The following is a 5000-nucleotide window of genomic DNA, read 5'->3' on the forward strand; positions in this document are numbered from 1 at the left end:
TCCTTTTGTCCCAAGAGACTCTGGGTCCTACCTAGACCATCATCTCATGCCTGTTTGCCGAGCACTGCCATGATGTCTCTGTTCTGAGCCTTTGGAGTGCCCTCAGCATGCTGCCAGCACCTCCCTGTTGCCAAATGTAATCCCAGGCGGATGTTATAGGTTGGACTGTGTGCCCGTAAGAGACCTGTTGGAGTGTGAACTTTGGTACCTGTGAATGCGACCTTGTTTGGAAACAGTCTTTGAAGATGTTGTCAGTTCATAGGAGGTCACACTGAAGCAGGCTGGGTCTTCATCTAGTATGAGTGGTGTCCTTGTAAAAGAGGACAAGAGACAAAGAGACCGGGAGACAGAGGAAGGACACCGTGTCATGCTGCCGCTGGGAGCCACCAGAAAGTGGGGGAGAGGCAGGAACAGATGCCGCATCAGAGCCTCGGAAGGAATTGACAAGGCTGGCACTTCGATCTTGGACTCCAGGACAAAGTTCCCACCCCGAGTCCAGAACTGCAACCTCGGCTCTCCACCCTGACAGCAAACGAGCAGACAAAATGCACAGCCCACAGCTTCAAAAGGAATGTCTGTGCCCGACTCTACATGCAAACGTGCTGTTTGGCTTTGGGATTCCAGCATCGTGAGGGGCACCCGGTTCTCAGACATTCTGGGATGACTTTTGTTAGAACTGGCATGGGGACCAGGGGCACTGCATCATGAGAACTTTGTTTCACATGGAACAGGTCACCTGACACTAGAATCCATGGAGGAGAAAATAAAAATTCATGAAGCTTAAGCTCCATTTTTTGTGTGTGTGTGTTCATCAAATAATGCATGTCCCCAGCTCCCCAGCAAGCACACAGAAAGGCTGTTGAAGGCGCCAAACTCTCTTCTCACATCCACGGATGGCCCCTCTCAGCTCTGTCCATGGGAGCAGCATTTGGGTCGCTGCTAACCAGTGTCCCACTCTGTCCCCACCCCTGGCAGCTGTGCTCGGCATTGGGGTGGAGACCTCCCAAGACGTGTTATCCAGCCCTCCGCCCAATCCTACCACGTCCATCAGGAGAGCCATGACGTCCATCATGTATTGTGCCAAACCAGGGTGAGTGAAACATTTGCATGACCGACACAACAAGCCCAATCAAGGAGCGTGGTCTCAACTGCAGAACCCCTCCGGGCCTTTTCAGCAGTCTGTCTTGAGTCCATCCAGTGTTTCTGGCTCTTGAGATGGAAATCGTACATGGCTGGCCTCACCTGTCAGTCAACGGTGCAGAATGTTGACAGCTTTACAGGGACAAATGGCTTGGAGCAGCTGGAGCAAGACCGATGCAGAGAAATTCACATGGTTAGTACCCCAAATTGCCCTGATCAATACCGCTGGCACTCATCTGTAATGAGCAGTCCTGAAAGGAGGCAGCACGGAATAGTTTCGAGGTAGCTGACAGCGTGAAGAGTTGCTTATTCATATTGGCATCATTAGCTCCTCAGAAGAAAGCATAGTTCCTTTCCAGTGATGTTAGACTGCCATTAACCAGCCGATCTCTAGAGGGCCATTGCAGTGAGTTGCTGTCGAGTCAGCTCTGACTCTCGGTGAGCTTATGCCGGACAGAACGAACTGCTGTCTGCGCGGTGCCACCTTCATCATCACTGGGATGCCTGAGGTCAGTGGGGGGCAATTGTGTCAGCCTCTCATGGAGGCTTTACCCTTCCTTTCGCTGACCCTCTGCTTTGCCATGCACAGTGTCCTTTTCTAGAGACAGGTCTTTCCTGATGACGTAGTCCAGGTAAGCGAGATGAAGTCTCACCATCCTCACTTTGAAGGAGCCGTTGTATTTATTCTAACACTGACCTGTTCATCCTCCCACAGACCACAGCACGTTCACTCTTCTTCACCAACACTGCAGTTCCAGTACATCGGTTCTTCTTTCTCCCTGTTCATTGTCCAGCTCTCACGTGCACAGGAAGCAATTGAAAATACCATGGCTTGGGTCAGGCACACCTTAGTCTTCAAAGTGACATCTTTTCTTTTTAACACTTTAAAGAGTGCTTTTGAAGCAGATTTGCCCAGTGCAATATGTCATCTGATTTTTTAACTGCTGGTTCCGTGCTTCTTCAAAGCAGTCAAGAGAGGTCACCAGATAAAAGCTGTGAAGTTCTTCCTTCCGTTCTCCTGTGGCACACGAGTGAACATCCCCCTCGGTATCGGGCCCTCCGTAAAATGAGTGAGGGCTTTAGTATCTTTCCCCAGTGGCTCTTCCCCTGCAGTATCTAGGGAACCGTTCCTGCTTTAAGGGACATGTGTGGGCACTAACATTAATATATATTTAACAGGCTCATTCAAATGAGAAAGACGGTGCAGACATCCCTTCCCAGCCTTCCCTGTGGCACAGCTAAGCCCTTGAGGTGCCCACGTGGGAGTCCTTCCCTCTGAAATATTAGCCATTGTGGTTAAGAAGCACCAGGGGCTTTCAGAGTAGTCATTCTGTAATCCCTTCATTTGTTTCTTCCACTTCAATTTGCAGTTGATCTTCTGGACGGCAATGCCTCTGCTTAGCATTCAGGTCACTCCTGTGTGCTTGCTCCTTCTCTTCCGCTATTTATCCCGGTAATTTATTCCTCTCTCCCCTCAACACACTGAAAGGTATTTGCATTGCACAGTAATAGAGCAATACAATATATTGAATTTAAGTCGTAACCCGAAGAACTCCGAGTGCTTTGCTGACAAGAACCCTCTTAGTTACCACGAGAGAAGGGAGCAGACAGGCTGCTCCGGAGACACTTGAGTAGTCTCTATGCTAACCAGATGCGCGGAGTAAATTTCCGCCCCCGCTGACCCCATGCCTGTCACAGTGGAACTGTGTTCCACAGGGCTGTCAATGGCTGATAGTTTAGAAGGAGAGTGCCAGGTCTTTCTTCAGGGGTACCTCTGGGTCGATTTGAACAGCCAGCCTTTGGTTTAGCTGTCAAACTCTTAATCATTTGCCACCTAAGGTCTCCTAAATAGTCTCTAATCCTTATGATTTCGTGTTCAGTTCCAAACTAAGCTCTTCTGTGCAATTTCAGAGCCTGCTGCCTTTCTCCCTTCTGATTCTCCTTTCATGTGTCCCTCTTCCCTCCCTCCTTCCTTCCTGCTCTCCCTTCTTCCTCTCCTTCCCTTTCTCCCTCCGTTCCCTCCTGCCTTCCTCTCTCCTCTCCTTGCCACCCTCCTCCTCGGCACCCTGCCTCCCTCTATCCTTCCTTCCGCCCTCCCTCCTTCCCGCCCTCCTCCCTCTCTACCTTCCCGCCTTCCTTCCCTTCAATTCCTTCCTTCCTTTCTTCTCTCCTTCCATCCCTTTTCCACCTTCTCTTCCTCATTCCCTTTGACAATTCAACAGCTGTGTATTTCGTGTCTGTGATGGACTAGGCACTGTTGGAACCATGGAGCTTAGAGTAAGGAAAGAGTTTTCTCTTTCAAAAGACCATGTCGACCTGGAGATTATGTTGTCCTGAGGAAGACAGGAAGGAAACAACAAAGAGAGAAATACTTTCAGATAGACAACATTTGAAAAAAGTCCTGAGAAAGAAGATGACGTCCTTGATGGCTATCTAGGGATGAACGGTCCAGGCAGAGAGGACATGGTGGGTACAAGTGCTCCCACCAGAGCTTGGAGTGCTCCACAAGAACAAGGACCAGAAGCCTGTGATGTCTTCTGGAGCACTGTGACCTTGGGGAAGGGGTGTGTGTGTGTGCATGTGTGTGTGCATGTGCCTGTGCGTGTAGGGTTAGGGGGCAGATGTGGCCAGATCACTCAGATCTGTTCATCGCAGTGATGACTGGATTTCATTCCCAGAGCAATATGAAGGCATCGGAAAGCTTTGAGGGTAAGGGGAGTTATGCCATAAACAGATCTATCTGCTAGAATATTTATTCTGGCTGTGTATATGTATACATATATATAGTCTGTATTCATATGTTCTGTAAGAATTCCCAGGTATATAGTAGAGCTGACAGGGGACAAGTTTGTAGTCATTTCTTGGCCACAGTCAGCTACTCAGATGGAGTGAGTAGTTGGACCTGTGGGCTCAGGACCATGGTCACAGGGGACATTCAGCTCAATTGGCATAACATACTATACAAAAACATTGTTCCACATCGTACTTTGGCAAGTAACTACTAGGATATTGAAACCTAGCAAGCAGCCATCTAGATGCAATGATGGGTCTCTCCTCATCCAGAGCAATGAAGAATGAAGAAAACTAAAAACACATGGAAAGAATTAGTCCAAGTGACTGGTACACCATGTGATTCTCAGCCTATATGACTAAGAGACCAGAAGAACTAGATGGTGCCTGGCTACCACTGCCAAACACTCAAAGGGGGATCTATGTAGGAGATCCTGGACAGACTGGGAGAACAATGCAGAACAAAACTCAAAATCACTAAAGAAAAGAAAAAAAAAAAAAAAAAAGATGAGGTTTGCTGGTCTGATAGAGCCTGGGGGAACTCCTGAGCCTATGGCCCTTAGCTGCCCTTCAGGTCTGGAATTGAGCCCACTCCTGTGACTTCCAACCAAACAAAAGACAGGCATGTGAGCTGAACATTTACATCAGGTAGATACACTCCTTGGAGAGATCAATCATGGGAGAATAGAAGGGCTGTGTATGCACAGGGAGACACCTCAGGGGGCAGGAGTGCATGGAGGGAAGGACACAGGGAAGAGGTAATTATGGGGAGGAAGTGGAAGGGGAGCTGTTGCATTATGGGAAATTGCAGTCAATGTCATGAGACAAAGTGTATGTGAACTGCTTTATGGAAAGTGAATTTGCTCTGTAGACTTTCACCCAAATCACAATAAAATTTTTTAATAAAATTTATACTGAAGCACAGACTGGAGGTCAGGAGAGAGCACGAGTAGAAGCAGAAAGACCTTTGGAGGGCTGTTGTGGAGGATCAGGGGAGACATGTTGCTGCTTGCGATTAGATAGGTGAGGAGGGGAACAAGGAAGGGTTGGGTTTCAAACAGACTTTGAAG

This window comes from Orycteropus afer, unplaced genomic scaffold (genome assembly GCF_000298275.1).
Source record: "Orycteropus afer afer isolate SDZICR_OR568_19922 unplaced genomic scaffold, OryAfe1.0 scaffold00681, whole genome shotgun sequence".
Lineage (NCBI taxonomy): Eukaryota > Metazoa > Chordata > Mammalia > Tubulidentata > Orycteropodidae > Orycteropus > Orycteropus afer.